Source organism: Malaclemys terrapin, chromosome 1 (genome assembly GCF_027887155.1).
Source record: "Malaclemys terrapin pileata isolate rMalTer1 chromosome 1, rMalTer1.hap1, whole genome shotgun sequence".
NCBI classification, from domain to species: Eukaryota; Metazoa; Chordata; order Testudines; family Emydidae; genus Malaclemys; species Malaclemys terrapin.
In genome coordinates this window covers 136,598,198-136,621,787 of record NC_071505.1, presented here as the reverse complement: position 1 = coordinate 136,621,787, position 23,590 = coordinate 136,598,198, and the positions used below count along the sequence as shown (strand labels likewise).

The following is a 23,590-nucleotide window of genomic DNA, read 5'->3' as shown; positions in this document are numbered from 1 at the left end:
TCTGGAATGCAATGCAACAGGCTACCCTTGCACGAGTCCAGACTAGAGTTCAACACATAGTGTACAATAGAATTCATAATCTGATCCATACATATCCTACTCGGTCACAGTGATAGCATTTCCCTACTTCACAGAGTTTATAAGATGCAGATACATTGGTGATGAGAACCCTATAAATCCCTAGGCAGATCAAAAGGCTAATGGGGATTAACATGTTTTTTCCCCACACTTCTGTCTGGCCACTTGGTGGCACACTTATTCCTTACATTGTTCAGCTGGATGGAACCTCGGTTGTGGGGAAGGGAAGGCTTTTAATGTTACTGATGGAAAGCTTGGCAGTTTGGTGGTTTGCTGAAGTAGTTCTCCAGTGACTAAATGTTACCCTTGGGGAATTGGTGCATTCAGTCAGGATTTCTCCAGGCATGGAGCAAAAAAGGGGTTGCGAGACACCACTACAGGTGGGTCAATAGCTCAGACTGATTTCTAATTTTCATTACCATTTTTCATCTGTTCCAGACAACCCTGAGATACAACATCCTTCTTCCCAATAAGACTTCTGGGTTCTCTCTCAGTGCAGACGGCAAATGCTTCCTGCGCAGACAGTTTCCGGGCAAAGTTTGACATCATCCTCTCAGCCAGGTAACCTCCCTTCAGTTGCCTGGATGACAAGAACTGGCTGGTTAAGACGGGATGGCATTTGAAAGAACAGATTACAAATATTAAAGTGCTATTAGATAGTCTGTGTAAAATACCTGAGGGTTCTAATCGCCTTGGCCTGCTAGACACTTACCCCAAACCCCAGGGATACCCCCTCTTTCCAGACAACTGTCCCTCCCTGGGGATACTTGTCCCCTTCTTGGACATCTATCATTGGTCATTTCCGCACCTCTTCCATGTTAATAAATGATCAGCAATTACATGCAATTCAAAAAGGCCTTTGCAGGCTGTGTATGCTCTGGAGCCGAAGGTATCATTGTGTTTCCTCCACATTCATGGTCCAGAGTGACCCAGTCCCTCCCATTTCAGTTATGCCGGGAAACGCAATATCTCCAACATGGCCATTATCGACGTCAAGATGCTCTCTGGCTTCGAACCTGTCAGTTCATCCCTGCAAAAGGTAAGGAATGACAGTGACATGAATAAGCCACCTCAGGGGAAGAGGGGGTTACAGAATATTACAACATGGACTGGATAAAAAAGGGGGCCTGGTTAGCACTGAGAAAACACTTTCTGAGGGATTTTAATGTGTCTGTAGCACTTGAATAGATTGTGTATTCTCAGCCTGGGGGTCACACCCTCCAGGAGTCCTGAGCAGGGGTCAGGGTGTCACAACTACCCTGTTTCCTAGATTGCTAAACTGGACGGAGTTCGCAGATAGAGCCTAGTTAAATGGGAGTGAGATTCAGGGGAGGGAGGTGTCCTAATATGGACAAGGTTGAGGATCACTGGATTAGATTAACCAACTGGAATTCCAAACTGACTGTCTCCTGTATAACTGTTCAGGTATGTGCATTTCCTGACAAAGCCACTACACACTTGGGTCTCTATCAAGTGATTATTTTTATTGACCCATGCTATCCATTAGATAACACTTTGGCTCAGTCATTTACTGCAGATTCTGGGGTGTCTTGCTTCCAGTGATTATTAATATTTTAATGTTTCCCACATTTCCTGATCTAAAGCTTCGTGAGGATCAGAAAGTGATGCAGGTAGAAACCAAGCAAAACCACGTCCTCTTCTATCTGGAGAGTGTGAGTTCTGGAAAATCAATTCTTTGGTTTGGGTTTAGCAGGTTTTAATTTTGCATAGAAGATACATGCATAGCCACTCCACATCTGTGTGATAAACTGCATTGATCATGCACCTTTGCCCATTAATCCATCTACCCTGAAACTATTCTAACATTCCAAATCCCTCAGCAGCTTCCAGCAGCCTCCTGTTCTTTTATTCAAAATAAAACACACACAAAATGTTTCCTCCTTTCAGACACTGACTGCTGGGGGTCAGGGAGCAACCTCCCCAGTGTGCACACAGCTCCACTAGGGGGTTTCCTCTAAAGCAGCCAGTGCTGGCCACCAGCACAGACCGGATACTGCACTAGATGGAGCAGTAATTTTATCTGGTCTGGAAATGTTGATGCTCCTTCTCCTCCTCACACCTGCCACATAGAGAATTTCCACCTTCCCTCCAATCAAACTGCACCTGCCTCAGGACTGGAGCTAGCAGAACACAGTCCTGCCACAGAAGCAGCTTTTCTAGTCAGAAAAAAATGTCACATCTTTAAAGTTGATTCCCTTGAGACCCTGCAGGACTAGCAATGGGAGTGTTTACACCAGTGGAAAGGGGAGATTCCCAGCTTCTCCATGGGATGCACACTGTCACTTCTATGCTTGGAGGGACTGCAAGACTTTAGACTTCAATGTCATGACCATTTGGGATTTAGAAGTTGTTTTTGCTTCCTCTGAGCCCTGTGTATTGGGACTCATGAAGACTGAGGATCACAGCAATACAAGAAGGAGAGGAAAATTGGAACCAATAACATTTTTAAAAAACTCTCTAAGACTGTTTCTAAAATGACAGATACAGGCAGGTAAATAATGGATGCCAGGGCTGGAGTGCGTCATGCACACAGGAGATGTGTGTGTTGGGAACCCACCACAGCTTAGCAGTCCCTGGGGTTGACCCTTTACAGAGGAGTCAGCATTCTATGAACAAAAGCTGATGCCCATCTCTGTCCCTCACATTCCCAGGTCTCACGGAAGACTATCAGTTTCTCCTTCTCTGTTGAACAAGACCTTCCTGTGTCCAACATCAAACCAGCTTCAGTGCTGATCTACGATTACTATGAAACAGGTAGGAGGGCTTTGTTTAGACCACACACCAAGTGGGGGGAAGTGTCACTGCATTTATTAAAGCTGATGGAGGGCCATTACAATTGGGAGGCTGATGAGGGCCTTGGAACTCAATAGGGGTTTGAGCCAAACCTACTCAAGTCAATGGAGAGACACCTGTTTTCTTCAATGAGCTATGGCTCAGGCCATATGTGCTGAATGTGGAATAGGTGATGGACTAGAACTGGGAAGATTTCAAAGAGATCCATTCTGAGCTTCTATGGATTAGGGATACTCCACAAGGAGGGGAGGTTTGTGTGACGGGCATCAGAGATGGAGTGACTTCTTACTGCAATGGGAATGTTCCCATCTCTTCCAGACGAACATGCTGTTGCAGAATACAAGTCACTCTGCAATGAAGCTGCCCCTGAAAGCATTGAATAGCCTGGAAAGGTAAGTGAGAGCTGGAGACACTGAGCAGATACAAGGAGAAGGTGGTGAGTGGAGAGCAAGAAGAAAGGTGAGGTAAATGGGGAGCTGCACTGAATAGATATACAGAGGTGGGGTAAAGAGGTTGATAGAAGTTCCTGTAGGTTAGGGTTATCTAGTCTCCACCAGCCTGATCAAAGAGTAGGGAGACAAGGTTGTTTTCATGTAAGAGCCCAATCCTGCCAGATGCCAAGTTCCCAAAATTGATGGGAGTTGGGGGCACTCAGCAGTTCCCAGGAAGAGCTTTGCCCTCTGTAGCATTGGAGCCCAAGTGCATAAAATCAGACTGATGGAAAATGGCTGAAGAGTATTATATAAGCGCTAGCATCTTCCAAAATGCAGTGCTTTTCTAATCAGCCCTTTAAAGCCTGCCTCTTCCAGGTACCCACCTGGCCATTTCACAGGGAGCTGGGACTCATGGAAATCCCATTTCTAGCCAGTGAATCAGTGAAATGCTTTCTGGAGAGAAAGCTGGCTCATACTGACGTCATTCTTGGGGCTGGAGTATTGGTTCAGTGGGAGACATATCACCTGATATGTGAGGCCCTGGTTCAATTCCTGGAAATGCAGCATTCTTACACCATGTTGGCTGCTACTTGCAGGGCTGGGCTGTTGGAGCTACAGATGTATCCAACAGCTGGATTCCTTGGTCCAGCTTCACAATGCTGCCCTCAATATAGCTGTGCAGCAGAAGTGAGCTGGGCCCCTAACCCAGAGGTCAAGAGATTAAGAACATAAGAATGGCCATACTGGGTCAGACCAGATGTCCATCTAGACCAGTATCCTGTTTTCCGACAGTGGCCAATGCCAGGTGCCCCAGAGGGAATGAAGAGAACAGTTAATCATCAGGTGATCCATCCCCTGTCGCCTATTCCCATCTTCTGGCAAACAGATGTTAGGGACATCATACCTGCCCATCCTGGCTAATAGGCACTGATGGACCTATCCTCCATGAACTTATCTAATTCCTTTTTTGAACCCTGATATAGTCTTGGCCTTCACAACATCCTCTGGCAAGGAGTTCCACAGCTTGACTGTGTTGTGTGGAAAAAATACTTCCTTTTGTTTGTTTTATAACGACTGCCTATTAATTTCATCTGGTGATCCCTAGTTCTTGTGCTATGAGAAGGAGTAAATAACACTTCCTTATTTACTTTCTACACAACAGTCATGATTTTATAGACCTCTATCATATTCCCCCCTTAGGTTTTTTTTTTTTCCAAGCTGAAAAGTCCCAGTCTTATTAATCTCTCCTCATATGGCAGATGCTTCATACCCCTAAGAATTTTTGTTGCCCTTTTCTGAACCTTTTCCAATTCCAATATATCTTTTTTTTTTGAGATGTGGCAACCACATCTGTACACAGTATTCAAGACTGAATTCATGCTCTCCTAGAATCTATGAATTCTGTGTTTGCCTTGTTCTCACTGATATTTCTGCTTTGCTTTTTCCTCCAGGACTGTGGTGAACGATGAACAAGTGATCATGTTTCCTATTTTCCTCTATGTTCAGTCACAGAAAGGGCCATTTCATTGCACTTCTCCCTTCTAATCACAGGGGTCCATGACAACATGTGTCATTTTTACCTGAACTTAGGCCTGATGCTTCCTTCCATGAAGCTTTTCTGCAGGTCCATATCCTGAATATGTATTAGTTCTCGTCAGTAAATCTTCTCATTATTGGAGATGCACACCTGATCTCTGCTTTGCCTCTTCTTTATAATTTGGTACCAGTGAGGACTTTCCCCACAACTCCAATAGGCTTGACGTTTCTGCTGCAATGATCAGAGGTGCGATTGTTAACTGTGGAGAAATTTCTGTAGTCACCAGGTTCAGATTTAATGCCTTATTCAGGCACAGACCCCATCTGAGAGTGATTGATTCAAGCTGTCTGTATGGACCCAGGCACAGATCACTACAAGGTGCCACATTTGGAAGGTTTCCTTTACTGCTACAGGGGCAAGAAACTTTTTTTTTTTAAATGACAGTTCACATAGTGCAGAAACCGATGGGAAAACCAGAGACATATAGAGTAGAGATCACTGCATCCAAGCTCTATCCGGCGTCCAGGGACCACCCAGAATGGTCACATCAGCAAGAGCCTCTGCTCGGCCTCCACCAAACAGCAAGCAGATTCCGTTCCAGCAGCATTTTACTGCAATAGCCTTTTCCTGCCCATGGCACCATGTCAGAAAGGGAAATGCAGCCACATCTAATATTCGTTGGTAGTTATTGTCATGCAGCACGTTTAGCTATTGGTCTATCCCTCTCTTCTCTCCTTCTTGGGCCCCACCTCCCTTGGAGCCTATGCAATAGCATTGCCCTCACCCCCTTGGACTCGCATCACTTCAGTCCTGGAGGGAGATGTGTCCTGCTCCTCCTGTAGGTGCTGCCACCCTCAATCACAACATCCTGGGATCTGTAGCAGTGGTTGCTGCTCTACCACAGGAGCGCTCCTAGCATAGCAGCCAACGCCTGGGATTTCATGGCCAGTGACACAATTTTGGCCCCAGCTGGAGCTGGGTTCCAGCTCTCATGAATTTCAAATCCTGCGCAGGGGAAATCCCTCTGATTGGCTGCCTTCCCCATTTGCCCACCTCCTGGGGAATAGAAGCCAACCAGGGCTGCTGCAGGTGTCAGACAGAGTTGTCCCCTCTCCCATCAGGGGCCAGAGCTGTTTTGGGGTAGAAGTGGGGGAGGGAGCAATTGACACCATCCTTATCGAAGGGGATAGGGCAGTATTGAGCAGAAAGAGCAGCTCAGGGTTATCCTACTCTCCTCTACTGTGAGCAATGGGTCAGCCTGCTCCCTGCTTCTCCTCCCTGCAGCACTGGTAAAGGTCAGAGGAGGCGAAGACCCCCTGGGGCTGCAGGAGACTCCTAGGTGAAATGAGGGTCATTGGAATGATGTGGGCCTGGGGCTGTATCATTGATTGCTAGGATGGGGGCAGGCCAGTGTGGGGCTGGGGGTGTAGCATTGATTGATTAGGAAGTGCTGCAAGACACATCCCTGTCCTGGATCCCAGCTGACTTCACAGTGGGGTCTGGGCTTGGAGCTCTGCTACACAGCCTCATGCTTTGATGGTCACACCCATAGTAATGTCACAGCTATTCTCAGTATGCTTCCTTTCTCTTCACTGGACGCTTGTCAAGTTATTGATTTCTGTCCATGGAGACCAAGATCATTTGGAAAAAGGAATGAAAATGTGTTTAGTGAATTTGAAATTGTGACCCTAATAAAAAATGAACCAAGGTGAAAAATTCAATCGGTTGGAAAATGTCATTTCATTCCTTACTAAGAGTCACAACAAGGAGAAGGCAGCGATGTGACACCTCTATGATATCACTGGAACAAACAGATATCAAGGGATGGTCTGGATGCCTGCAGGAGGCACAATTTACCTTGGCACCAGCTACCCACCAACTTAAACTAGAAATCGCCAACAAAACTGGCAGAGCTTTAGAAACCACTCTCACCAGGAGAGGCAGGAGATCATCTTCCATGTTATCCCTCCTGGATCCCACGGCTTCATCAGGGATTGCTGTCTACAGGAAGGATTAGGAGAGCTAGTGGTGAGGGGAAGGTTCTCACTGCACAGCTGTCCAGAGCAAACATGGAGCTAGCCCTCTGCTGAAGAACCCCTCACCCTTCTCAGTCACCAGGAAAGGGAAGGGGCTCTAGGTGAGTTCTAGTAGAAATCCAACAAGGATCTGTCAAGTGTTATATGCATGTCCTTACGCAGGGGCGTCTCTCTCAGTTGCTTTTGTGTCAGCCAGGGAAACATTGTTGGGAGCCAGAACACTACAGGGAACAAAAGGTGCTAACACACCAAGGGGAGTCATTGCCATAGGTAATGGAGTCCACAATGTTATGTATTCACAAACAAATCATGTGAAGGATCATGTCAGTTAGTCATGACAAACCCTAGTTTTAAACATGAGTAATTACGAGAGGCAGGTTTGTATAATTTTTGGTGGTGCCCAGAATGGGTCCAAGTTTCCCCAGCTACACACACACATGCCTTGTAAGCTGATATATAAATTCTAAAATAATGTAAAAATGGACTGGAAACAGTAAGCGTTTAACGGTTTCCCTATATTGCACAATGTGGAGGTGTGGGGGAGATGAGGGCTCTGGCTGGGGGTGCAGGCTCTTGGGTGGGGCTGGGATGTGAGAGTTCCAGCTCAGATGCTAACAAAGGGGATTTCTCATGACTACAGCCCTCTTTGTTCTGTTCCACCCCCTTTAGTAGCTTTGGCACAAGGCAGGAATCCTTTGTCTCTCTCTTGGTTCACACCCCTCCTTCTAAAAGGAAAAGCACCAGGTTAAAGATGGATTCCAGTTCAGGTGACATGATCACATGTCCTGTGAGACTTCATTACCTACCTGCTGGCACACATGTACAGGAAGTCTTACAAGTAAACAGAGCCATTTCCAACCAATTGTCCTGGTTAACGGGAGACATCAAGATTCCAAACCAGCATTAATGTCCCACACTTTGCATAATTACAATAGGACCTCAGAGATATATTTCATATTCCTAGTTTCAGATACAAGAATGATACATTCATATAAATAGGATGACCACACTCAGTAGGGGGAGGGATAGCTCAGTGGTTTGAGCACTGGCCTGCTAAACCCAGGGTTGTTAATTCAATCCTTGAGGGGGGATCTGGGGCAAAAAAATCAGTACTTTGTCCCACTAGTGAAGGCAGGGGGCTGTACTCCATGACCTTTCAAGGTTCCTTCCAGTTCTAGGAGACAGGATATCTCCTTTAATTTAAGATTATAAGCTTTGTAATGATACCTTACAAGAGACCTTTTGCATAAAGCATATTCCAGTTACATCATATCCACACTTATAAACATATTTTTATAAAAATATGGAGTGCAACATCACAGCCTCCTCCACTGCTGCAGCCTGCTGCCCCTCATCATAGCCTCATGGGGAATGGGGCTGCCCCTTGCCCAGCGTGGGGCAGAAGTGGTGGCTGCAAGTTGGAGGGGCCAATCACATGGTCGGACACTCACCCAAGCCCCAACAGCTGCTCGAGTAAGGTCCAGACTCTGTCTCCCAGAAGCCCCCTTGCCATTGCCTCCCGATGGGTGCCGAGGGAGAGGATGGCTGCCAATCATGTGTGCGCCTCCTCCCCTCCTCCCTCCGCAGGTGCAGCAGCCGCCTCAGCCTGCTGCCAGCGCCCCTCTTGTGTTGTAGGCAGCAGCGGCTGGCAGCGAGGGAGTGCAGCATGGAGCGGCAGGCAGCTGCCTGCTTGAGGCACCCGCCCGCTTGAGGCAGGGACGTTCTGGGGCCTGGGGGAGGCACACGGGCGTGGGAATTGTGGCCTGGGGTAGAGATCTGGCTCTGAACACTGGTGGAGCTGGGCCCCCGGGCCCTGAATATTCCTGGAGCCTGGGCACCACGGGCCCATACAACTCACCGCCCCTGTGATTAGTTGACATAATGCTGAAAAAGGGTTGACTTGATCTACACACTGGTTATCAGAGAGATAAGGTGGGTGAGGTAATATTTTTTATTGGACCAACTTCTGTTGGTGAGAGAGACACATTTGTTTCTGAAGAAGAGCGCTGTGAAAGCTTGAAAGCTTGTCTCTCTCAGCAACAGGAGTTGGTCCAATAAAAGATATTTCCTCACTCACCTTGTCTCTAATATCCTGGGACCGACAGAGTTACACCAACACTGCATATATGCTGGTTAGTCAGTCATGATCATTATCACCATGTCAGCTAACTCAGCTCCTCAACGTTGTTTTTAAGCCTGCAAGATTCCTTAACAGAGACAAGCCCATAGAGCTGTAGTAGTGAGTAGTGTTAAAGAGGCGATGTCAGGTCCCCTTTCTCACACATCTTGTGTCACTGGTTCTGAAATGTGTCATATTAGATCCCAGCCTGAGTTGATACTTTTTTTCTTTTGATTTTCATAAAAATCTTTTAACCCTTATTTTTAATTAACAAAGGAAGAAAAAATCCTATTTTCCCAATAAAAGATGTGTTTTAAGGCACTTTTCATACTTTAATGGTGGAAAACAAAACAATGTGTAATTTAATACATAATAATTATGAATGTGAACTAAAATTTGTACAAGGCTTATATTTATCATATTTTAATTGAAGAATATGATCACTAATCACCCTGAACCAATGGTTAACTATATGAGGAGAAATTGCATTGCTTAAAACTGGATTGGCTTGGCCAACACATACTGCTTAATATACTGCTTATTATTACCCTGAGCAGTTCCACTGAAGGGGTTCTGCAGGGAATTGTGCTATCTGAGGCTAGCAGAGTCAGTTAGCAACCAGCCAGTTAGAGTAAGGTGGTGTGAGTTGTTCCTCTCTGTTTTAGAGAGCAGTCTGGTTTTTCTTTCTGGTTTGGGGTTCTTGTGTGTTCTGAATTCTAAGGCTAGGTCTACACTACCCGCTTGAATCGGCGGGTAGAAATCGAACTCTCGGAGATCGAATTATCGCGTCTTGTCGGGACGCGACAATCGATCCCTGAATCAACAAAGAGTCTGGTGGCACCTTAAAGACTAACAGATTTATTTGGGCATAAGCTTTCGTGAGTAAAAACCTCACTTCTTCGGATGCATCGACGCTCTTACTCCACCAGCTGAGGTGGGAGTAAGCGCCGTCGATGGGAAGCTGCGGAGGTCGATTTTGCCGCCGTCCTTACAGCGGGGTAAGTCGGCTGCGATATGTCAAATTCAGCTACACTATTCGCGTAGCTGAATTTGCGTATCTTAAATCGACACCCCCCCCCACCCCCCACCCACCCCCGTAGTGAAGACCTGCCTAAGAAATAAAGTAGTTTTACATTGCACCTTTCCAGGAAGAGTATTTTTTGCTATTTATCTAATTTCTCTGTTTGTACGCTGTAGAACATAACACACTTCTTCCCTTGGGAGACTATTCCACACCCTAATACAGGAGAAATCACAGTAGTGCCTACTGGACAAATGAGAACAGAATCCCACTACGCTAGGCATTGGACAAACATAGCATAAGAAACAGTCCCTGTCCCAAAGAGTTTACAATCTAAATAGATTGGAATGGCAGAACATGTCAAGTTAATTCCATTTTTGTTTTTCACTGAAGTCCTTTCAATGGGATTCTGTTAGGAGGGGATGAGCTAGACGCACAGACAAAAGAAAGGAGAAAGGATTGGAGCAAATCAGCAAAGGAGAGAGAATGTTCAGAGTGAAAACTGCAGAAAGCAGCCTGATGATGTCATCAGTGTCCATAATTCTGTGCTTGAGCTGCTTTCTACAGCTGCTGGACCAGCTGCAGTCTCTGGCTGACACTTCCATGCAGTTTCTTTTCCAAAGGCCACACAGCTGGAAGAAGGGGCAGGCCATGTGGCTTTTACTATCCACAGTGGGGTGGTCTCCTCTGCACACTTCTGGGCCTGCTTGTGGGGAGGGACAGCCCCTGCTAGACCCCATTTTACACTCCCTGCTCTCCAAGAGTATGTGGTTACCAGTGTGGTCATTTCTCCAGGTTTTCCCAGGACCGTCCCTTTTTTGAGATAGCTGTCCCAGATTAAATGTTTCGGAAGTCCCAGTTTGTTCCTGCTCAGAGGTGGCAACCCTAGTAACTACTATTGTGTTGGCTTCAGTCCCTGGTTTGCTGATCCCTGCAGTTTCTTTCCCAAAGCCTATGGGACTAAACCAGGGAGTCACCCCCATGGAAGTGACTGAAATTGGTGTTATCCAGTATGTAAGTGAATTGGGGCCTTGAAAAAGTCAGTGGCCATGCTCCCATTACCTCCAGGAGTGCAGAATAAGGTTCATAGTGCACAGTAATGTTACACACCAGAGAGTAAAGAACTGAAACCACAGGGGGAGGTTTAGGAAGGCATATTGTAATAATCTGAGCTGGCACATCATCAGGCCTCTGCGTTTCACATAAATGTACTTTCATAAATGTGCTAAGGGCCATAAAATGGTCATTCCTGAATCAGAACTGGGGTCCGCAATTGCTCAATACCTCAGTTTACATCTTTTCCAAGAAAGAGCACCAGTGCAGAACCCATTTGCCGCAAGCTGCAGGACTGGTGGGATACTGATTTAGAAAATTTCCTGTTACAGAGTCACCCCACCACTCTCTCCAGAAGAATGAAACTATCCCAAGATGAATGTTAGCATCATATCAGGGTCAGTGATGACTCAGAGGGAAGAGTGCACCTAGCGAGTCACCCACCCCACCCCCTGCAATACCTAGATACTTTTTAGATGCTTCCATGCACATCCAAATAAAGCCCAATGTTGTTTAGATTGTGAGATCTAATGGGAAACACAGCAAAAAGTATAGTACTATGTATGTACTGCAGCGATCATACTTGGGAGCCTGGAACACACAAGGATGAATATTTCATCATTTGTCCACCTGGGAGAAGATATACACCTGGGATCTCAGAGCTGTGGGATTTTGGGAGATAAATCACACAGAACATTATTAGAGAGACCATGCTTTGAAAATAATAAGTCCTGTGAGGCGTTCAGAAGTTACATGGTGACCGTCAGTATGAACTCTCTGGTGTTTAGTTTTGCCAGATAGGCTGCAGTGCGAGCAGTGAAAGTTTCTTTTTGGAAAATAATGTAACTGTCTGCACATTAGGGATGATCTTATGTCCCTGCTGGACTCATTTTAATTTATGTATTTTAAAAATGTACCAATCTGAGATTGTAAGGTCCTGTGGGACATGTAGAAGATTACTAAAAACTGCATTATTCCTTGATCAGTGTGGGAAAAAAATGAGCTCCACTTTTCTCCCTTTCCCCTTCCCATACGCATACAATGAGCTATATACATGCCACAGTTTCCACATCATGCTTTTGCCTGTGAAAATAGAAGGATCTTACCACGTGACCTGAAGTTAAGAGATTGGGTCTATAGGAACAGCAGGGAAGCCAATTCCATATATTGGGTCCTCTGCTGGGAATGCCCTTTCATAGTGCTCTGTACTGTCATGTCAATGAGCCATGTACAATTCTTGGTTCTAATGTCCAGCTACTGGTATGAATGAGGGCTGCTGTAATGTTCATGAACCAAGGCCCCATTGATTAAATACTGCTGTGCAGAACATGTGGATTTAATTTCCACTCTAATTAGCTATTCCCATTTGGCTGTTAGGTAATGAACATTGTAGCAAGCAGTCCTTGTGTTGCTGAAGTTAGTATTCTGTAATGATACGCAATCACTTGAGTTCAATTCCCCATCACAGGGTGAAGCTGTGGATGTGGTATACCTAGACTTTAGAAAGGCATTTGATATGGTCTCGCATGATATTCTTATCGATAAACTAGGCAAATACAAATTAGATGGGGCTACTATAAGGTGGGTGCATAACTGGCTGGATAACCGTACTCAGAGAGTTGTTATTAATGGTTCCCAATCCTACTGGAAAGACATAACGAGTGGGGTACCGCAGGGTTCTGTTTTGGGACCGGCTCTGTTCAATATCTTCATCAACAACTTAGATATTGGCATAGAAAGTACGCTTATTAAGTTTGCGGATGATACCAAACTGGGAGGGATTGCAACTGCTTTGGAGGACAGGGTCATAATTCAAAATGATCTGGACAATTGGAGAAATGGTCTGAGTTAAACAGGATGAAGTTTAACAACGACAAATGCAAAATGCTCCACTTAGAAAGAAAAAGTCAGTTTCACACATACAGAATGGGAAGAGACTGTCTAGGAAGGAGTACAGCAGAAAGGGATCTAGGGGTTATAGTGGACCACAAGCTAAATATGAGTCAACAGTGTGATGCTGTTGCAAAAAAAGCAAACATGATTCTGGGATGTATTAACAGGTGTGTTGTGAGCAAGACACGAGAAGTCATTCTTCCGCTCTACTCTGCTCTGGTTAGGCCTCAGCTGGAGTATTGTGTCCAGTTCTGTGCACCGCATTTTAAAAAAGATGTGGAAAAATTGGAAAGGGTCCAGAGAAGAGCAACAAGAATGACTAATTTCAGAGTAACAGCCGTGTTAGTCTGTATCCGCAAAAAGAAGAACAGGAGTACTTGTGGCACCTTAGAGACTAACAAATTTATTAGAGCATAAGCTTTCGTGGACTACAGCCCACTTCTTCGGATGCATATAGAATGGAACATATAATGAGGAGATATATATACACACATACAGAGAGCATAAACAGGTGGGAGTTGTCTTACCAACTCTGAGAGGCCAATTAATTAAGAGAAAAAAAAAAAAAAAAAAAACTTTTGAAGTGATAATCAAGCTAGCCGAGTACAGACAGTGTGATAAGAAGTGTGAGAGTACTTACAAGGGGAGATAGTCAACGTTTGTAATGGCTCAGCATGTCCCCAAATGTGAAATAGTTGTGGTATTCTATTTGCTACCCAAGATCCATAAACCTGGATATCCTGGACGCCCCATCATCTCAGGCATTGGCACCCTAACATCAGGCTTGTCTGGTTATGTAGACTCTGTCCTAAGACCCTACGCTACCAGCACTCCCAGCTATCTTCGAGACACCACTGACTTCCTGAGGAAACTACAATCCATCGGTGATCTTCCAGAAAACACCATCCTGGCCACTATGGACGTGGAAGCCCTCTACACCAATATTCCACACAAAGATGGACTACAAGCTATCAGGAACAGTATCCCTGATAATGTCACAGCTAACCTGGTGGCTGAACTTTGTGATTTTGTCCTCACCCACAACTATTTCACATTTGGGGACAATATATACCTTCAAGTCAGCGGCACTGCTATGGGTACCCGCATGGCCCCACAATATGCCAACATTTTTATGGCTGACTTAGAACAACGCTTCCTTAGCTCTCGTCCCCTAACGCCCCTACTCTACTTGCGCTACATTGATGACATCTTCATCATCTGGACCCATGGAAAAGAAGCCCTTGAGGAATTTCACCATGATTTCAATAATTTCCATCCCACCATCAACCTCAGCCTAGATCAATCCACACAAGCGGTCCATTTCCTGGACACTACTGTGCTAATAAGCGATGGTCACATCAATACCACCCTATACCGGAAACCTACTGACCGCTACACTTACCTACATGCCTCCAGCTTCCATCCAGGACACACCACACGATCCATTGTCTACAGCCAAGCTCTAAGATATAACCGCATTTGCTCCAATCCCTCGGATAGAGACAAGCACCTACAAGATCTCTATCAAGCATTCTTAAAACTACAATACCCACCTGCTGAAGTGAAAAAACAGATTGACAGAGCCAGACGAGTACCCAGAAGTCACCTCCTACAAGACAGGCCCAACAAAGAAAATAACAGAACACCACTAGCTGTCACCTTCAGCCCCCAACTAAAACCTCTCCAGCGCATCATCAGAGATCTACAACCTATCCTGAAAGATGATCCTTTACTCTCACAGATCTTGGGAGACAGACCTGTCCTCGCTTACAGACAACCCCCCAACCTAAAGCAAATACTCACCAGCAACCACACATCACTGAACAAAACCACTAACCCAGGAACCTATCCTTGTAACAAACCCCGATGCCAACTCTGTCCACATATCTATTCAAGTGACATCATCATAGGACCTAATCACATCAGCCATACCATCAGGGGCTCGTTCACCTGCACATCTACCAATGTGATCTATGCCATCATGTGCCAGCAATGCCCCTCTGCCATGTACATTGGCCAAACCGGACAGTCTCTACGCAAAAGAATTAATGGACACAAATCTGACATCAGGAATCAAAATACTCAAAAACCAGTGGGAGAACACTTTAACCTGTCTGGTCATTCAGTGACAGACCTGCGGGTGGCTATATTACAACAGAAAAACTTCAAAAACAGACTCCAAAGAGAGACTACAGAGCTAGAATTGATATGCAAACTAGACACAATCAACTCCGGTTTGAATAAGGACTGGGAATGGCTGAGCCATTACAAACGTTGACTATCTCCCCTTGTAAGTACTCACACTTCTTATCACACTGTCTGTACTCGGCTAGCTTGATTATCACTTCAAAAGTTTTTTTTTTTTTTTCTCTTAATTAATTGGCCTCTCAGAGTTGGTAAGACAACTCCCACCTGTTTATGCTCTCTGTATGTGTGTATATATATCTCCTCATTATATGTTCCATTCTATATGCATCCGAAGAAGTGGGCTGTAGTCCACGAAAGCTTATGCTCTAATAAATTTGTTAGTCTCTAAGGTGCCACAAGTACTCCTGTTCTTCTTTTTAAGAATGACTAAAGGTCTTGAGAACATGACCTATGAAGGAAGGCTGAAAGAATTGGGTTTCTTTAGTTTGGAAAAGAGAAGACTGAGAGGGAACATGATAGCAGTTTTCAGGTATTTAAAAGGGTGTCATAAGGAGGAGGAGAAAACTTGTTCACCTTAGCCTCTAAGGATAGAACAAGAAGCAATGGGTTTAAACTGCAGCAAGGGAGGTCTAGGTTGGACATTAGGAAAAAGTTCCTAACTGTCAGGGTGGTTAAACACTGGAATAAATTGCCTAGGGAGATTGTGGAATCTCCATCTCTGGAGATATTTAAGAGTAGATTAGATAAATGTCTATCAGGGATGGTCTAGACAGTATTTGGTCCTGCCATGTGGGCAGGGGACTGAACTCGATGACCTCTCGAGGTCCCTTCCAGCCCTAGAATCTATGAATCTATGAATCTCTATGACCTGTTCCTTATGTAGCGAAGGTACATGTGCCCCCAGCCCAAATCTAAAAGCCACCCCAGTAGATCACCAGGGCTCTGGTCATATTTTAAGAGAAGTTTCTTCCATCCTTCTCAACTAGACATAGTTGAGATTCAGTTTAACCAACTGAATGGAACGAGGCCTGGTTTCAAGAGACATAGTTATGCTCATGTTTGCTCTTCATTCCTCCTCCAGACCATATAAAGAATAGGGCCAATGAGAAAATGGAAACAATACATTTTTGAAAATGTTTGTTTCCATTTTTTGTTAAGATTTTGTAAGAGGATTGAGTCAGCTAGATGTGCTGCTTGTAAAGACATCATTATTTTATATGAATTTCCATTGTTTGTAAAAATTATTCCTTAAAGAATTTCAAACCTCTTTGAACTGTTCATGGCAACTCATTTGGAATATGTTCTTTGAGCTTCCTATCTGGTCCCCTCAATTACATATTATTGCTTCTGTTACCTGATTGGCTGACCTAGCATGTGTAAAATGACTTCACTTCCATTTCAATGAATTTTGTTTAATTCACTCATGCCAAAATCTACAAATGAGAAGAGCTGGCCCAGAAGCTCACTGGAACATTAATGTTGTTTTCAGTAAGTCTTGGAACACAGGAAAAGTTCTAGAAGACTGGCCCTTGTCATCATTTTGTGTGGTGCTAGGTGTAGATGAGGCCCCACAGGCAAGGTAGGCAAGGAAATGTCTATCCCAAGCTGGTTTGTGGATTGCACTGGGGCTTAGGCATGAGACAGGCACGCAGGTGCCTAAACTGGGGAAGGAAATCCAGAGAAGAGCAGCAAAAATTATTAAGGGTCTAGAAAACATGACTTAGGAAGGAAGATTGAAAAAAATGGGTTTGTGTAGTCTGGAAAAGAGACGACTGAGGGGGGATACGATAAAAATTTTCAAGTACATAAAAGGTTGTTACAAGGAGTAGGGAGAAAAATTGTTCTTCTTAACCTCTGAGGATAGCACAAGAAGCTATGGGCTTAAATTGCAGCAAGGGTGGTTTAGATTGGACATTAAGAAAAATGTCCTAACTGTCAGTGTGGTTAAGCACTGGAATAAATTTCCTAGGGAGGTTGTGGAATCTCCGTCACTGGAGATTTTAAAGAGCAGGTAAGACAAACACCTGTCAGGGATGGTCTAGATAATCTGGCCATGAGTCCAGGGGACTGGACTAGAAGACCTCGCAAGGTCCCTTCCAGTCCTACAATTCTATGATTCTATGCCCAGAGGCAGGAATTTAGGAACATAAGGGATTTTTATGGTGACAATTAAATCACTTCTAGAGTTAGGCAGCCACTGAACTGGTGTTCTCAGGGTCTCAGTGGGGCCTAAATTTTGGACTTGGGCACCTAGCTCCCATTTTTGGTGCCAAGTCCTTTTGTGGAGCCACGGTTAACACATTCTCTTTTTTATTTTTGCAAACCCTGTTTCAGTTATATAATCTCTCTCTCTCTCTCTCTCTCTCTCTCTCTCTTACTCTCTCTCTCTCTCTCTCTCTCTCCAAATACTGGAATTGTGTTCCTAAACACAGAAACAAACAAAGAAGGTCATTCAAAAAGAAACTGAGGGCATGGAGGAGCTAAGTACAAAAAAGCAGAAAAAAAGCCTACTGGGCTTATAACTGACCCAGCATTTGAATATAAATTGACCAAGTGTTGCAAATTATAGGTGGTGCTGGTAGCACAGCCTGTTATTAAAGTTATTTGATACTTGCCATTATAAGACCTCATTGTCAGTTGCCCAGAACTTTGCCAAACGTTAACCATTTGGTCTGAAATTCTCCATTCTTGTTGTCTGTCTCAAGCTGATTTTAACTTCCTATAGCCCCTCAGATTTTCTTATCTTCAGCAGACTGACTCCCTGATAATGCCCAACACTGTTTTTATCATTTCTCTTTATTTTAATGATGGAGCCCTGCACAGTATGATTGTAGAGCCACAAGTCCCAGCAGTACCTCTGCGCTGATGTGAAGAAATGATGAAATATTAATAACCACTGCTCTTCCAGTCTCCACAATATGGGTTTCATTCTGTGAGTGTTAGTTCTGATGTATTCCTGTGAGTGTCAGGAAAATGAAACCCAAAAGTTTGGACTAGGACTTCCCTTTCACTGGGCTGAAAACGGCATTTTGTGCAGTTCAGACAAAAGCTTCCCTTAGTTTGTTGTTTTGTAGCATTGAATCATCTAAGAACATTTCAGCTGCTCCCTTTGGTATTATCATTCATTAGTTCTAGACTTTGAGATGCCACAGGGACCATGTCCCAAAGGTCTCAGAAATGTGTTTATATGCTCAGCACATGATGTAAACCTTATGGCGGGGTGGGGGGGGTCGTGTTTGACTCCCTGGCATTCAGAAGAATTATTTTGCATCATCCCTTCACTTCTATTATTGGGTTTTCACTAAAGGCAATATCAACGAGATGTTTCCCTTCTCCTTTTCTCTTTAAATAGGTCTTACTTCTTCTTCAGAAAATGAAGCACTTTATTATCTGCACAGTTTAGGAAGCTGGGGACAGCCAGAAAATCTTGAATTCAAACACATATTTTCCAGCATCCATAAAACTATGAAAGAGATACTGGCAACTTCCTTGGAAGTTCCTGAGTCAATGTTCATGCTTCCCTAGCCAAATGTCTGATCCTGCCTTCACTGCACAATCAAAAGTGTCATTGACGGCTGCTAGAGTTTGGGCTCTTCCAGAGCTGAAGGGTCTTTGCTTATATCCTTTCAGTCTTGTCAATATCAAGAAAGACATCTTCTCTCTAGCTTACTTTAGCTGTTTCTTCTTCATTTGATCTGAACTAGGGTGTGTTATTACTGCTGTAGATTTGACTACTTATGCTTAAAAGCATTATTTCCTGTACCTGTATTCTATAAAGATGAGGAATTATCCTTCTGAAATCTCAGAAACTACTGTGTGACAATAGGATAAATGTTGACTTCTAATGTTAACCAGTTAACTACTGAGTCGGAGCAGTATTTCAATTTCCTTTCTGATGTAATTACTTAGTTTGTAATTTGTAAAGAAGAGGGACTAGACTTTAGGTACTTCCCCACGAACACCTTTAAAATAGAATTAGAAGGGACCCAGTAACTCTGGAAGCCTTACTGATGTGTCCTGCAAGCAGCCTCTTTCAAAGACAATGGCACATTTCTAAAGCAGTTACATCATAGTTAATGTCATATGTACCAATGAAGTTAATACACTTATTCCAGACTTTCACAAATTTAACTGAGAGGGGAATTGGGCTCTATATTTCTCAAGGACATATCATGATTTGAGGATGCATACCTAGAGCACAATCTCTGAATTGATTGTGAGGTCTAATGTTCAAACAATGAGAGAAATTCCCCAGTACATTAATTGATTGTGTGATCATAAGGTTGCGCACTTGTGTAAAACAAGAATTTTTTACACTAAGCAACCAAAATCTGACAAATCCCTCTCCACCATTATCAACCATCCAAGCTGTGCCATGTCAAAGATTCTCCCCTCCCCCTTAAAATGCCTAATATGACTCCAGCTAAGCATTGAATCCTTTACCATCATGGCCACCCATCCTGACTCCTTAAGAAAAGTGGAAATTCCTTGAAGCACTGATGGTTTTCTTATACTGTGGTATGGTGTATTGCACATTTTAAGGAAATCAGTGTATTGAATATGTAAGTCACTCTCTAATTCCCCATGGGGATAACCCAAATCCCTATTTTAATTTACATTTTTATTTTACCATGTACGATGCGGTCAGGTTATCATTTCCCAGAAGGAAGCACTGAAGAAATTAGCTAGCAGTTATGAATGTTTGAAAATCAAGTTTGTAGCATGTGCAGTTTGTTATTGGCATTCCTATCACTTGAAGTGTGGAGTTGGGGAAGAAATAGGACAAACCATGCTATTGTATTTGCAAAACCAAAATCTGGTCACAAACATTCTGCTATCCCAACAAAAAACCAAAAGCATGCTGTTTTTTCACAATCTCCAAATGATACTGTTCTGTGAGGCTCCTGCATTTTCAAATCAAGATCCTTAGCCCGTAGAAATCAATGCAGGTACACTAAAACTTCTCAGCCTTCTGTAAGTAGTATTGCCAAGCTTAAGTGATCAAAAATCATGTGTCAAACACAAATCATAAGATTTGATCAAATATCAGGAGAATTTAAAAAAAATGATTATATTGTGTTTTTTCAGTCTGTCTTTTGATTGGTGAACTCCTCCTGCCCATCTCCAGTGCATGTGTGTGTGTGGGTGTGGGTGTGTGTTTGTGCATGCGCGTATGTGTAAGACAATTTGTGTTGCCACTCTTCCAAATTTATTGGGTAAGGTAATTTTAACCTTGGGTCCAGGAACTTTCACCCTCACATCTGCCCATCCTCTGCCCAGCAATTAATCTTGTTGCCTAGCCCCCACATCAGTTTCAGTCCCCCAATTCTATCAGCCCCATCCCCCTCAGTTCAGTCCCATCCCTAGGTACAGCCTTACCAACCTTACCTCTGTGCCTCCTGGGCTCTTCAACCCTCTCTCCCAGGCCTGAGAGGGGCTTCAGCAAGCCTTACTGGCTTGCGGGGGGGGGAGGTTACAGGGGCTCTTCACCCCCCATCCACCCTTTCCCAGGCCAGGGGCTGCAGGGGGAGGAGCAGAGATGCTGTCCTGTGCATGTTTTTCACCAGAGGGCAGTGTGAGGAGCAGAGCCACCCTAAGCTGCTTTCCTGCTGCTCCCAGTTCTCCTCTGATTACTAGGTCCCTGCCCTCTCCCCAAGAGCATCCATATTATTTTCCAGGTTCCCATGAGTTTGTTCCAACTCCCCAAGGTTCCATTCTTCTCAAGTTATCCCCTACCCCATCTCACCCCATACATAGCTCCTTCCATCACAAGGATTTCCCCTTCCCAATGTCCATCATGAACATGGACCTTCTTCTATATTTCACCCTTCTCTATTCCCTGTCTCCCAAAGCTGAACCTTGCACCAGCCTCCACAAGGATCTTTTCCCGTCCTCACCACAAGCTCAACCCAATAAGGTACACCTTCATCAGCATCAAGGATCAATCCTCCACAGATCTTCCTTCCCTTTCTTCTTGTCCCATCTACTATGGCTTCTTCCCTAACCCTACCTAGGTTTCAATCCCCTTGCCTTCCCCATTCCGCTTTCTAGAGGGAGAAGTTGCTGTTGGGTGCGAGGCCAGTGGTTGTAGTTCATCTCCAAGTAGAGTGACCAGGTGTCTGGTTTTTGACTGGAACACCCAGTCACAAAGGCACCCTGGTGGCTCCAGTCAGCACTGCTGACCGGGATGTTGACTGTCCAGTTGGCGGTGCCATGCAGTGGGGCTGGCAGGTTTCCAGTTAGTTTCGGCACTGCTCAGCTCCCGGGAAGCAGCCCGCATGTCCCCCAGAGTTCCTACGTGTAGGGGAAGACAGGGGGCTCCACATGCTGCCCCCGAAACAAGTGCCAACCCTGCAGCTCACACTGGTTTTTATATCACAGCGTTTGTGTAACTTCCTAACTAACTGAATTTTCCCTTTTAATGTTAGCAATATTACCAAGGAAATAAATTCAAAAAACAAGACCGGGTATTTTACTGATTTATTAGACCATACGGATGCATTTGAAAAGAGCCTTGCAATCAAGTCAATGTCATTTCTCCCAAATCTGGGGTGGCAGTCTCCCCTTTGCTCTGTTCTCACTTAACAGGGACAGAAGCAGGGGCAATCCTTCTCTTGATGGCTGTCCTATCATTCCTCTTCTTGGAAGGTAAAACCACAGGCTGATTTAAGTGCAGGACTCCGCCCTGAGAGATGGTGACACCTCCCAGCAGTTTCTTGAGCTCTGAGTCACTGTGAATGGCCAGCTGCAAGTGGTGTGGGGAAATCCGACGCTTCTTGCTGCGTGCAGCGACTTCCCCAGCAATATCCACAATCTCGTGAGTCAGGTATTGAAGCACCGCGGCCATATATACTGGGGCTCCATCTCCAATACGGTCTGCAAATTGTCCTTTGCGGAGCAATCTGTCTATGCGACTGACAGAGAACTGCAGCCCAGCCCGGGAAGAGCGGGTGATTTTGGCCTTAGGGACCTTTGCGTTTAAGGTCTCACCAGAGTGCTCAGACTCAGACTCTGTCTCAGACATGTTGCAGACTTCTAGTGTTCCAGCAACACTTGGCTTGACTTTCTTGGCTTTCTTTTGTTTTCTCTGCTTGGTTTCCCTGAGTCTTTCCTCAGGAATTGGCCTGCTTAGCTTTTTTCTTGACTTGCTTGGCTTCAGTGGATGTTTCCTTGCTTGGCTCCACTTGCCTGTGTCTTTCTTTGCTTGGCTTGCCTGACTCTCTTTCCTTCTGTTCCTGGCTCTGTTCACTTGGTTTTCTCGCTCTTATTTTGCCTTCTTTGATTTCTTCCTGGTCTGGCCTGATTATGACTGGCCTGACAAAGGGTGGCTTGGTTAAGCCACCTCTTGAAATCACCACAGTAGTATGCTGACCCTGTCTGAGCCTGCAGCCTTTTATAACCTCAGTGCAGACAGAGAAAACATACTTTCTGATTGGTTGTATGAGAACCAATGGGAAGCTACTTCATTTGTTACCCAAGCCAGAGGGGATATGTCATCCTTTGATGACATCATTCCCATTCATTCATCGTTTGTGTTGGATTTTTAGTCAGTGACATCTGCTATTAGCAAAACTCTTCCTGTAACGGCATGAACTAGGCTTTGGTTACATTTTGAAAATTAGATGCCTTAAATGAGGCACCTAAATAACTTAGACGTGGCCTGATTTGAAGAGGAGCTGAGCACCCACAGCTCCTCTTGATTTCACTAGGAGTTTTGAGTGCTCAGCACCTATGGAAATCAGGTCACTTGTAGTTAGTTGCTTAAAAGTGGGTTTAGGGGCTGAAATTCAGGCATCCTAAAGTTTGAAAATATTGGCCAGGTTCTCTGGAGCCCTTAATTTGGTGATGCTTCCCGTCTCTTAGAGAACCCTCATGGCACCCAAGCCCACGGTAAGGGTTCTTCGCCATTCCAGAAACCCAAGTGTTCACCATTTGTCACTCTCAGGTTTGATTAGCCGCTTCTCTTGTTCGTGAGCTATTTTCTGAGACTTGTTTAAAAACAGCATCTGGAGAGAACCCCTCACATCAGGCCAAATCCATTGTGTGATGTTGCACTCTATCTGATTTTATGAAAATATGCTAATGAGTTAAATATAATGTAACTGGAATATGCTTCATGCAAAAAGTCTCTTGTAAAGTATCGTTACAAAGCTTATCATCTACTGAGTGTGGTCATCCTAGTTGTATAAATGTACCACTCATGTATCTGAAACTAGAAATATGAAATAGAACTCTGAAGGCCTATTGTAATTATGCAAAGTGTGGGCCATTAATAGTGGTTTGGAATCTTGATGACTCCCATTAACCAGGACAATCGTCTGCAGATGGCTCTCTTTTACTTGTAAGTCTCCCTGTATACCTATGTGCTGGCAAGTGGGTAATGTTTTCCCTTTAAAAAGGTGATCAAAGTGTATGTGAACCCCTCCAGGTATTTAATTATTTCAGAAAGCCTGATTC

At 44.5% G+C, this 23,590-nt stretch overlaps 1 long non-coding RNA gene across 1 annotated transcript; it reads left to right on the top strand.

Moving 5' to 3' along the window:
- Positions 1-1,678: 1,678 nt before the first annotated feature.
- Positions 1,679-4,790, top strand: LOC128843549 (uncharacterized). Its single transcript, XR_008446288.1, has 4 exons — positions 1,679-1,751; positions 2,751-2,853; positions 3,211-3,284; positions 4,778-4,790. It is a non-coding gene; the product is annotated as an uncharacterized LOC128843549 (long non-coding RNA).
- Positions 4,791-23,590: the final 18,800 nt, after the last annotated feature.